The 13,638-nt window shown below is 34.1% G+C and overlaps 1 pseudogene; it reads left to right on the top strand.

Annotated features, from left to right (window-relative positions):
• Window positions 1-8,743: 8,743 nt before the first annotated feature.
• On the top strand, window positions 8,744-10,218 carry LOC143639822 (large ribosomal subunit protein eL19 pseudogene; annotated as a pseudogene).
• The last annotated feature ends 3,420 nt before the right edge of the window (window positions 10,219-13,638 follow it).

Raw genomic sequence — 13,638 nt, 5'->3', positions numbered from 1 at the left:
GTATAGTGAAACTTTTAGTTTAGAGATAGACCTTTCTAGTTTTTTTTTCTTTTATTAATTTATATCTGTTTGAAGGCTAAAGGACTTCCCAAACCAGCCAGGAAGGGAACTAAAATGGGGTAACCAGTCTATGTTGATAAATCAGTGGTCCCTGGACTTTTAATGAGTCCAGGTGTTCTTTTCCTTGTACTCCATCAAAATAGTAGATTACATAGTTCTGAGTTATTGGCAGTTTGGAGATATAGGCAAGGAATTCAAAGTGGGACTCGGGAAGCACAATCTTTGGTGAACAGGAAGTTTTTCCATGTATAGGTTGGGTTGTGGAAGCAAGTGTCTCTTTCTGGGAGATCACTCAGGGTGATTTTGGGAGTAGATTTCCAGGTATATCTTTTGGAGCTAGACATATTGATGAACATCTATGTTGACCATAATTTTTCCTCTAATATTAGGGACCTCCAACTGCCATAAGGGAAAAGGGCAATGACCATTCTTGCTACTTTCAGCTGAAAGGGGGGCGATGTGCTGTGGGCAAGCAGTTTGGAGTCCCTTTTTAGAAACTGAGTGGGTCAAGGAGTTCATGGTAAAAATCTGGCTCAGGAAGAACAGGATGTAAAGTCACCTGTGGTGGGCACTTCTATGAGAGAAACAAAAAGACATGAGTGCTGAAGTAAGATTAATACAAAATAGCAGTTGTGGCATCTGGAACCTGTCCATGAATATCATGAAAATGACAGAAGTTAATAATTATTTATCAGGAGGCAGAACACCTGAGAAAATGTCCCAATTACAAGGCCTAACGTAGCCTAATAAGGCACTTTTTTAGGGAACATAAATCTTTAACATTGTCAGAATTATCAGGAATGTAGACACAACATCTAGGTAAATTAGTTAATGTCATCTGATTTTTGTAAAAATACCTTTTGGGCATGATTTCTGTGTTCAATAAAGATTATTTTCTTACTTAGGGCTAGATAATTATATTAATAAACATTAATTAAATATACCTATGTAGGAAGTTAGGAAGATCTGTAGGCCTTAAACAGAATAGAAACTTCTTGCATTTATTGGTAGTTATCAGGCATTTTTGCCTAAGAATTTTTCTTCTGTTGTCTCCAGACTTTCTTATTTTTTGGGATGCCAACACTAGTGTACATTTTAAGTTACATTAAAATAACTGTTTTTTTCTTTTCTTTTTTTTTTTTTTTAATGTCCAGGAATGGCTGTGCTTTGGTTTTAACTGTTTTTGCTTGGTGGTCAAACTGACCTTGTTTCTATCTATTGGTAAGAGTCAGCTAAGTTTCCTTGGAGGACATTCTTAGGGAACATGTGAGTAGCATTTTAGCTCTGTTAGTGTCATCTGCATTAGGATGGGTCAAGATCTTGCTGACCATATGGCTTCCCTTGGAAGCATCAGGCATGTCTCCTTTTTAAATGATCCTTCTCTTTTGCAGCATGTATACTCATTGGCTTTCTGTTCTCCAGTGGTCTCATTAATCTCCCTTATCGGGAGGTTATGTGGCCTGTAGTTGCCAAGCTTTTTCCCCTGTCCTGGGTTCAGGATGACTTAGAGGGCAAGAGCCAAATATTGGATTATTTGGCCCCTTTATTTTAACCTTAATGTTTAAATTTGGCCTTTAACATCCAGCAAGTCAGTTTTAGCAGTTTTAAAGTAAGAATTCTGGGCTTTAACTTTAATCTTTATAACTTTACAGTTAAATTTTTACATAACACAATATCCTTACTTTATTTATTAATTTATGTAATTCTGAAGCTCTGCCTGAAGGCAGAAGATGACACCTTAGTTTCTACTTTATGATCCAATCATTGTACACCAACAAACCAGCTTACAGACCCAGAGAACTCATTAATTTTAGCTATAGAAACTCTCTTTTGTTAGGTCTTCCTCTCTTGCGCTCTCTCTCTCTCTCTCTCTCTCTCTCTCTCTCACTCTCTTATCTCTTAGTTGTTTTCAGTGTTGTGGTCACTTTTTTAAGTTTTAATGAATATACAAATTGAAATTAACAATAATAGAAACATATTTAGGTTGTATATAATTTTGAACCTTGGCTGAGCTATACATTATATTTTTTTATATGAGATCACAGTAATTTTTTAATAAATTAATCTTTGAATATAACTTTAAATTAACTAAAATCTGGCCTTCTTTAAAGTTATTTTGGTATGCTGTAAGGTGGGAGGCAGAGCATTATCTCAGGTAAGGCAGGGCTCTTTACAAATCTTAGATAAAGTGTTTTTGTTTTAAAGGTGATCTTTGTCTCTTTTTTAGATATAATTTTATAAAGTTTACATATATTGTTTCCTTACTCTGAATGAATGTTAGTAGTACAAAATGACATACATCTGCAACATTAAATAAGGAAAGGCTGAGAGCCCTTAACATTTTTTTTAAAGTGAAAAAGTGGCCAAATGTTTTATAATATTTAATGTTTAAGTAGATTAGGCTCTCATTACTTTTTAAATTTAGTGCAAAAGGTAACATAAAATTTGGTTACAAAACATCAATTGATATAAATAAATTCCAATAAAATTTATTATCTCTAAAAGTTTAAATTACCATTACAGACAATTTTAGTTTGGAGAATACCACCTTGATAAAATGTTTCTTTAAACATTTTACCTTAAAGACTTTTATACCTGAAAGATATAAACACATTTAATCTGTAAAGAAGAGTAATGCACCACACTTATATTGATGTTTTTATATTAACCAAGGTTAGCTTTTAAAGGAAAATCTAGACTTTGTAATGTAGGACAATACTTTAAATAACAGTTGCTGTTTAGCCACAGATGTAAAAACCTTAGTGTTTTCAACTAGGGTATAAAACTTAACAGACATAATGTAATTAATATTTTTAGAAGTTTTTGTCAATGTAACATATAAATATATCAGAACATTATTATTTGTTCTTAGGGAACAATACATGTAAATATTTTAATATTTGTCTTTTATTTATACACCTTTATATTACTTAATTAGATGCTTTTGTTGTTTATTTAGATGTATTATAATTTTACTTTATCACATAAAGACTTTTTAACAGGAAACATTTTTTATTAAATATATTTTTATACTTAGAACTTTTTAATAATTTTTAATCCATTGACCCTCTTTTGTTTGTATCTTGAAATAACCCTTATAAATTTTTGAATTTAGATAAATTGATCTATTTTAATAAGATGAAACATTTGTTACTTACAGTACTTTAACTGAAATAGAGTTGAAACCTTTTGACTCCTTGTATGTAGAATTATATCTTCTGGGACTTTGTAATTTAGAGTAACCTTATTTTTATAATAACACAAAATGATTACAAATTTTCTTTCTGGTTTACCAATTTATGAAAACACAAATATTGTTTAAAAATTTTACCTTATGGAATTTAAGGAGTTAAAAGTACTTGATATTATATTTAACAGTCAGCATTTTAAATTTGTAAGCCAATTAGATGTCTCTAACAAATCCATGATTAATTTCATATACGTTTAGATGAAATTTACATATTTTTTAAAAAAACAAGGTATCTCACAGTGTATTGAATAGTATTAGTAATCTTTTTTGTTGTTGTTGTTGTTGTTGTTGAATAAAAATCCTAGAGACAATGGATATCAGACACACTATACACATTAACATTTTAACAGCTGTTTAACCATCTAGAAACAAAACTGTGCATTAGTAACTTGAAATACTATTGTATTTTTATTTATTTTCCCAATTTGAATTGAACCTCTTAAATTATATTGACCAAAAGTATTTGGATCTATTTTTTAAAATTTTAATTTATGAGCTCATATGTCAATTTTTTTGTATGAAATATATGTAGACATGGCAATATGTATAGATAGACAGTACACTGGTGCACCCACACAAATCAAACAGACAAACAAAAGCCTTGTAGCTTATTTATTAAGAACCTATTAGATTGAGAGTTAATCTTTGTAAATTAGGCTTAGAATAAAGCAGAATGTAATCAGAAAAAACATATTAACCCAAGCATATTGGATCAAAATTATAATTTTTTTCAAATATAGAATTTTGAAAGTTTTCTGACCTTTTTCCTGAAGTGGTCCTGTTCATGAAAGCTGAAAAGAGTTGAGGGGACATAGACACATGAACGGGGCTTATTTTTCTCTGGAGGAACTCCCCAAAGACACAGTTTCATTGGTCTCCTTGGGAGAGTCCCCCAGGTTGGGCTCCCATTTTAAACTGGTTTTTCTGGTATCTTGGATAGTGGCCACCAACTTTTAGCCTGACCTTAAAAAATCATAGACCATTTTTTAATAGCTGGGAGTTATTCATGCTTGCAAATACTGAGAGACAAAAGCCAAATTTCTAGACAAAAATATGCTTTTTATGTAATTTAGGAAAAATAATTTTATAAAACACTTTAGTTTTAATCTTTCCTCTATAGGAATTGACATGATTTACCCAGTTGGCCACTTGGCCCAGCTCCTAAATGAAGGCAATCTCTAGAATGCCTTTTTTCTTTTACTTTTAGCTTTTACTTTTGACAATTCTTTTAGTCCTGTTGGCAGCAAATTACATTTAAATGCAAGCTGTAGTGAGCACAGCTAAAACAATTCTAACCATTTTTTTTTCATTAGAAACAAACTGAGGTAGAAATTAACACAGAACACAAATGGAAAAAACAAAAAACAAACCAACAGGCAAAGTCCTGAAAATTGTTAAGAAAACAAGTTAAAGGAGTCCAGGTAGAGATCTCTGTAGAGTTTTCTTGTCTCTGATGTTGGTGGAACGAAGGAGTCCTGATGAAAGAAGAACAGTTATAGGAAGATAAAAAGGGCCCAGCACAACATTCAGATAGATACACACATGACAAACGGCCGGCAAACAGACACGGGACAATTGACAAACAGCAAGAATATGCTAGAGAAACGACAAACAGCAGAACTGACACAGGACAAGCAACAATCGCTGAGGTAACACATGGAGACCTCTAATTGGGCAGAGACCCTGCAAACAGAACAAACGGCCAGCGAACTGACACTGGACAAATGACCAACAGCAGAAGACACTGGAGAAATGACAAACAGCAGAACAGACACAGGACAAGCAACAATTGCTGAGGTCACACATGGAGACCTCTAATGGGGCAGAGACCACGTCTCATCCTGCCCCCAGACAGATGAGGCCTCCCAGGGAGGCATCCAGTAGGCCCCAGATACAGACAGATGAGATCTCACAGGGAGACCTCCAGGGAGACACTGACAACTTCTCTTCCTGTCCCGGGGAAGGTGTAAGCGGCTGCATCCAATCTGACCTTTTTTCCCAGAAAAGAGTCGACTCACCAGAACTGACAGCTGGCAGGAGGCTTTTCAGAGCGTCCTAGGATAAATTGGAGTCCTCATCGAAGTGAGGCTTAGGAAAGTCTCTCAGAAGCTCCCCTCTACTTCAGGGCCCAGGTCCAAAGGCCCATCTTTGAAGTCAAATTTGGCGTGAGGGTAGGGAATAAATGGATCCTGGATGAGCTCCCAAATGTTATAGTTAAAGAATTTTGAACCTTGGCTGAGTTATACATTTTATTTTCTATTTGATATCACAGTTATTTTTTAATAAAAATAATCTTTGAATATAACATTAAGTCAACAGAAATCTGGCCTACTTTGAAATTATTCTAACATGCTATAAGGTAAAAGGCAGATCCCTATCTCAGGTAAGGCAGGGCTCTTTAAAATTTTAGGTAAAGTGTTCTAGTTTTAAAGCTCGTATTTGTTTCTCTTTTTAGATATTATTTAAAATACTTTATAGATACTGTTTCTTACTCTGTATAAATGTTAGCTTGCACAATATGACTTACATCTGAAACATTAATTTTAAAAAAGGCTGAGTGCTCTTTTATTTTATGTGGAAATGTGGCAAAAAGTTTTATAATATTAACCTTTAAACAGATAGGTTTTTATTATCTTTTAAAATACCTTTTGATTTCTATATCTTAATGTAAAAAGGAACATAAGATTTGGTTACAAATTATCATATCATATAAATAAATCCCCAATAAAATCTACTATTCTTATAAGCTTAAAATTACCATTATAGACAACTTTTCTTTGGAGAACACCTGCTTTGTATAATCTTTCTTTAAACCTTTTACCTTAAAGATTTGCATACATGAAAGATATTAACACATTTGATATGTAAAGAAGAGTATTATACCACACTTTTATTCATGTTTTATATTAAATAAGGTTAGCTTTTAAAGAAAAATCTACACCCTCTAATGTAGGACAATAGTTTAAAATAACAGTTGCTGTTTAACACAGGTTTGGAAAACTAAATTTTTCCAAAATTAGTTGCCCTAGGAAATAAAATATAATAGACACAATGTAATTACATTTTAGAAGTTTTTGTCATTTTAACAAATAAATATATCAATACATAATTATTTGTCCTTAGATAACAGCCTTGAATAGTTTTACATATTTTTGTTACATATATAACCAACTTAGTTATATATAAACATTTTAACATTTATCTTTTATTTATAGACCTTTTTATTGCTTAATTTGACCCTTTTGTTTTTTACTTAGATGTATTATAATTATACTTTACCACATAAAGATTTTTACCCCAAACATTTTTTTATTAAATATATCTTATATTTAAAACTTTTTAATAATTTTTAATCAATTGTTCTTTTTTTGTGTTTGTACCTTAAAACAACCCTTATAAATTTTTCAATTTAGATAAATTAATCCATTTTATCAAGATAAAAGATTTGTTATTTACAGTACTTTAGTTGAAATGCAAATGAAAACTCTTCATTCCTTATATGTAGAATTATACCTGTTGGGACTTTGTAATTTATAGTAACCTTGTTTTTATAATAACCCAAAATAATTTCAAATTGTTTTTGTTTACTAATTAATGAAAACACCAATATTGTTTAAGTATTTTACCTTATGGAATTTTAGGACTTAAAAGTACTTGATATTATATTTAACAGTCAGCATTTTAACTTTGTAAACCAATTAGACGTCTCTAACAAACATACATGATTACTTTTAAAATATAAAATATATTTAGGTGTAATTTGTTTATCTTTAAAAAAAAACAAGGTATCAGACAAGTGTATTAAATAGTATTAGTAATTTTTTTCCTGTTAAAGAAAAATCCTAGAGATAAAGGATGTCAGACACTTTATAGACATTAACATTTTAACAGCTATTTAACCATCTAGAAACAAAACTTTGTATTAGTAACTTTAAAGACTTTAGTACTTGTATCTATTTTCCCAATTTTAATTGAACCATTTAAATCTTATTAACCAGAAGTATTTGGATCCATTTTTTTAATTATAATTTTTGAGTTCATATCTCAATTTTTTTGCACCAAATAAATGTAGACATGACAATACAAGTAGACAGACAGTATACAGGGGCACCCCCCCCACACACACACACACACAAAGTCTTGTGTCTTATGTTTTTAAAAGTCTATTAGATTGAGAGTTAACCTTTGTAAATTGGCCTTTGAATAAAGCAGAGGGTAATCAGAAAAACATATTAACCTAAGCGTATTGGATCAAAATTATGAATTTAAAAAATATAGAATTTCAAAATTTTCCAACTTTTTTTCCTGAAGTGGTCCTATTCATAAAAGCTGAAAAGAATTAAGGGAAAACAAACAAATGTGGGCTTATTTTTCCCTGGAGAAACTTCCCAAAGACACAGCTTCATTGATCTCTTTCGGAGAGTCCCCCAGGTTGAGGTCCAATTTTAAACGTGTTTTTCTGGGTTTTTAGACAGTGGCCACCAACTTTTAGCCTGACATTGAAAAATATTTAGACCATTTTTTAATAGTTGTGAGTTATTCATGCTAGCAAATACTGAGAGACAAAAGCCAAATATTTTAGACAAAATTATGTTTTTTCTTATGCAATTAAAAATAATAATTCTATTAAACACTTTACTTTTATTCTGTCCTCTATAGTAACTGACATGATTTACCCAGAAGACAATCTGGTTCAGGTTCTAAATAAAGATAATCTCTAGATGTCCATTTTTTTTTAAACCTTTAGGTTTCACTTTTGACAATTCTTTTAGTCCTGTTGGTAGCACTTTACATTTTAATGCAGGTTTTAGTGAGCACAATTAAAATCGTTTTAACCATTTTTTTTCATTAGAAACAAACTGAGGTAGAAATTTACACATAACAAAAAGGAAATAAACAAAAACATACCAACAGACAAAGTTTTCAAAGTTTTTAAGGAAACAAGTTAAAAGAGTATGAGTAGGATCTCTGAAGCACTTCCTTGTCCCATGATTTCGGTGGAGCAAAGGAGTCCTGTTGAAAGAAGAGTTGTTATGAGAACAAGAAAAGCACAAGACAAATGCCTGGTGAATAGACAAATGACAAATAGCAAGGCAGAAACTGGACTATAGATGAATAAATAAATAGGACAAATAACCAGCAAACTGACAATGGTCAAATGACAACAGCAAGAAGATGCTGGAGAAATGACTAAAAGAAGAACAGACACAGGACAAGCAACAATTGCTGTGGTCACACAGGGAGAACTGTAATGGGGAAGAGACCACACATTATTCTGCCCCCGAGAGATGAGGTGCCACAGGGAGGCCTCCAGAGAGACAGAGACAAGTCTCATCCTGTCCCCAGACAGACGAAGCCTTGCAGGGAGGCCTCCAGTGGGCCCCAGATACAGAAAGTTGAGGTCTCACAGGGAGACCTCCAGGGGGGACAGTGATGACAACTTGTCCTTTCCAGAAAAGGGGTAAGTGACTGTTTGCATTCTGACCTTTTCCACAGAAAAGTTGACTCACCAGAATTAACAGGCTGGCAGGAAGCATTTCAGAGTGTCCTAAAACAGATTGAAGTCTTCCTCAGAGTGAGACTGAGAAACTTCTCTCAGGAGTTCCCCTCTACTCTGGGGCCAAGTTTCAAAAGCCTTTAGAAGAAAATTTGGCATGAGGGTAGAAATGAAATGGATCCCAGATGAGGACCTAGATGTTATAGTTAAAGCTTCATCCCAGGGTTTCATAAACTGACTTCTTGACCACTCACAGATAATTGAATCAAGCCTTTATTGAAGCACACTGGTGGCAGCTGACCAAGAATTAAGCTGTTCCCCTGATCAGCCCTGAACAATTGCAAGGGCATTCCTTATAAGCCTGAAAACCACAAAAGGGATGTTCAGGGCTCTAGCCGATGCAAGCAAGCATGGTTATAGAAGAAGGATAGTATAGTCAGGTGGCAGGAAGCCTAACCAATCAAAGTTAAACCAATCACCCCAGTTAAAGAAACACAGCCATGTTATCCTAGTTACAGAAACAATGCCCCATTAGGTAGTTCAGTGTTCTTAAAGGTTTTTATAGCAAAAGGAAAAGAACATCTTGTGCCAGTCATGACCCTTCTACTTGGCATGGCTTTTTTACAAGATGAAGTCATAAAAAAAATTGAGTCATATTTGCTTTTACTATCATAGTATTATGTAACCATTTGTACACTGTGGTGTATAGCATTTAATGTGTGTCTCCTTGTATATATATGTGTGTGTGTGTGTGTGTGTGTGTGTGTGTGTGTAAAATAAAAATTTTCAAACTATATTGGGGTCTTTTCTTTCACAGCAACAGCTGCAGCCAGAAGGATACCCAGGCTCCAGAAGAGGCTTGCCTCCAGTGTTCTCTGCTCTAGCTAAAAAATGTTTGCTTGGATCCCAGTGAGATCAATAAAATCTCTAATGCCAACCCTTGTCAGCAGATCTGGAAGATAATCAAAGATGGGCTGATCATCCACAGATCAGTGACTATCCATTCTAGGCCTGCATGCCAGAAAAAATGCCTTGGCTCACCAGAGGAATAAGCATATGGACATAGGTAAGCAGAAGAATATAGCTAAAGCTCCAATGCAGGAGAATGTCAGCTGGGTGCACAGAATGCAGATTTTGTGTAGGCTGCTCAGAAATACCCTGAATTTAACTTTGAGCACCACATGTATCACAGCCTCTACCTGAAAGGTAATGTGTTCAAGAACAATTGGATTTTCATTGAAGATATCCACAAGGTGAAGGCAGAGAAGGCTCACAAGAAGCTTATAGCTGATAAGGCTGAGATCTGCAGTTAAAAGACCCAGGCAGCACACCAGACCTAGAAGGAGCACTCCAGGCCAAGGAGGATGACATCATAAAGACTCTGTCCAAGGAGGAAAAGACCAAGAAATAAAGCTCCCCTCTTGTGTCTATACATAGTGGCCTTGGTGAAACATATATACTCCTTGAACTCTAAACAATCTTTATCTGCTAAAAAAAATTTAAAAGTATATAGTACCACAATTTTAGAAGTTAACAGTTTTATAAATCATCTTTCTTTTTAGAATGAAAGAAATAGTTAATCTGGTCTATGAGTTGTGAAGTTTCAAGAAGTCATGTTAACGTCTTTAAAACCAGTAATAATTCTTCACTCTCGAAATATTTCTGCTCTGTTGCACATACTTTATTTTTTTAATCTTCAACACAATTCTGAATTTCTTCAGCATTACATAAAATGTTCAAATTTTCAGCATTGAATTTTATTGGAAATGTATAATTTTCTTGTTGAAACTCATGTCCTGAAAGACTATGGACATATTTTATAAGCTAAATAATGAAATGTAACTGAACAATAATATTCAGAAAGAACTTTATGTGCATCCTAATGATGGTCACTGGTAAAAACTGGCAAAAACAAAAATCTTAGTACAAGAATATGTAAATGTATTTGGCCAAATTTGGATGATATGGAAAATATTAGAAAATGAAGCTGTCAATTGTCATTTGGAAAATAAAAGGTATGCTTAATGGAAGATAACTTTTTTTTTTCAAGTCAAGGTCTTTTTTACAACCATACAAATCATATGATAAAAATTTTATTTTAACCATTATGGTTAGAAATATTATTTCTATACTTAAGCACTTAGCTACAGTCTATAAAATGAGTAGCTTCTGGCTAATTTTAATAGTTTGACAAATGTATTTTGTTGAAGATTAACAAAAAGAGACTGCTTTTTCATTATGGAAATGAAAAATCAATGGAAATTTAAATCATCACACTGTCTTTATAAGTTCCAAAACACAAAATGTATTGATGTGAATAATGAGCTCAGGAGCCTTAGAGAGCATAGTGGCTTGTTTGGGATGCAATGTTTTTTCACTCAGACATTAGTTCAAAAATTTGAATGTGAGCAAGATCTAGACATGTACTAAATCCTTTTTTCAAGAGGACCTTGGTTCAAAGGAAAGAACTTAATATTTCCTGACAAAAGGTACAAGTGCCTTTCTTTTTTTCCTTTTATCTTTTTCTTTTTCTTTCTTTCTTTCTTTCTTTTTTTTTTTGTACTAGGAACTGAACTGAGGATGCTTTATCACAGAGTTACATCCCCAGACCTTTTTATTTTGAGTTCTCCCTAATTTGCCCATGCTTTTCTCGAACTTGAGATTCCCCTACTTCACTTGGATTAAAAATATATGTCACTGTACCTGGTGTGTGTGTGTGTGTGTGTCAATGTTTTGTACAAATCAAACTTGAATGGCATTTAATTAAATTGCCAATTTTGATTTCATGCATTTATAACCTAGTAGATCCACAAGGAGTTTGAATATGTTGAGTGAGATGAAAAGTGCTTAGAATAGTACCTGATCTAATAAATTCTCAGTGCATTTCACCATTGCCTTGTTAATATCAACATTTCTTATTGTGTTATGTATATCATGGGATAGTGGAACTGTGTGCCTTGACACTTATCTGACAGTTTTGCCAGTGGCCATGTTCACACCCACAATCCTCTTCCCTGCCACCTGATCCTTCACCCACATCTTTGGGCAGTAATTTGCAGACAAGTGCACACCAGCCTCACTTGCAGATTCATCATCTCATCTGACCTCCTTCTTCACCTGGGGCTGCTGATCTCTTTTCCCTGTTTCCCAGGCAGTGCTCCTGTGATTTGCTGCCCTGGGCCCTTCTTCACATTGATAGAAGGTAGCAGATCCATTATGGTTGGATGGTAACCACCAGAGCATTTATACAGTCCTGTAGAACTTCTAGCACCATGAAGAGTGCAGATTCGGCAGCCAGCTGACTGGGTGCTTGCTCAAATCATACTCCAGTTCTGACCTTCACAAGTTTAGTGCACTAGCCCTACCTGTCTTTATCTGTCAAGACCAACTCCTATATGGAGTTGTATTGTCATGTGGGGTTAATGATCTACTAAGAAACAGGCTTAACATTACCTGATATATAATAAGAAGTCCAAGTTTAAAATTTTAACTTATCTTATTTTAATATTCCTCATTAGGAGCCCTAGATCTTGTGACAGTAAAATAAGTGGAAGCTAGTGTGTTCAAATACTGACTGAAGAACTCATTGGGAGTACAATTTGGAGCATGTTATTTAACTACATTAGCCTGTTAGGCTATGGGATTAATACAACCTACTTCATGAAACATAGTTGTTACAGAAGTAAGATAAGTTGAATTCAGCACTTTGCAACTATGCCCAGCATGGAATAAATAGGAATTACTAAACTTCAGTGCAGTGGTTTTAAAATTTATGATTACTGATTCCAGATTTCAAATCAAATTTATCATACAAGGCCCTAATTTCATATATCAATTATAATTTAGCTCTACTAGTATCTAGAACTATGAATGAATGAATAGATTTTTAAAAAAAATATATTACTTTTTTTTCTTTTAATAATTATGTGCTGTTTAAAAATGAGAAAAATATATATACTGCATCTTTAAGTAATGCACTTTGCTGTCTGTGTTTCTTTCCATTCCACCTTAAAATTAATTATAAAATAATGAACCATGTCTTCATCATTATTTTTCAACTAAGTAAAATAATATTAATATGAGGACACTAATCCTCTACAGTACTGAAATCTAGCAGATTACCTCAACATCCTGCTCTATTTAATACTGTCCAGCAGAAGAAGATATCTAATATTGATTTTAAACAAACTAATGAACAAAACAAAAGGCAACAAAACAATCTCACCACAGCCCTCTGACAAAGAATGTGAGCAGTTTTTTACATCTGCCAGGATCAGTGTGTGTCAAGGGATAAGGTCTTGGGATTTGAAGGCAAGCCTCTTGGATCCTGGAGGGTGGAGTGAGAGGATGAAGTCATTCTAGGGAGGAGCAGGTGAGGGCAGAGCCTTCCTCCTCTTTAAGAAACAACAGCCCTTGGTCTGGTGATTCTGGCAGCTCATTCAGGGGCTGTGAAGCCTGATGTGTCTGAAATCAATGGCACATGCAGAAATCCACTTCCAACATAGGGTGAGTACTTGGAGAAGCTTGCTGGGCTTCTTTCTGGAGAGTCCCTCTGAGAGATCAAAAATAGAAAAACAACCCCAAATTGACAGAAAACATGCAAGAAATGTCACTCTCTTGCTTCTCTCTTCACTGGGGCACTGTCCCCAGGAAGACCAGACTTGCTCCAGGCACAGGGGTCCTCCATTTTTGAGAGCAACTTTGGCATTGCAAGTTGGCCAAAGGAGTGGCTGGTGGTATCTGTTCCAGTCTGACCTACGAGGCCCAGCTGGGGTCCCCTCCAACCAGGGTGGGGACCACGGCTTTTTCTCCATATTTCTCTATAAGGCTT

This window comes from Callospermophilus lateralis, chromosome Y (genome assembly GCF_048772815.1).
Source record: "Callospermophilus lateralis isolate mCalLat2 chromosome Y, mCalLat2.hap1, whole genome shotgun sequence".
NCBI lineage: Eukaryota > Metazoa > Chordata > Mammalia > Rodentia > Sciuridae > Callospermophilus > Callospermophilus lateralis.
The sequence above is the reverse complement of the archived record's forward strand: the minus strand, read 5'-3'. Positions and strand labels throughout refer to the sequence as shown.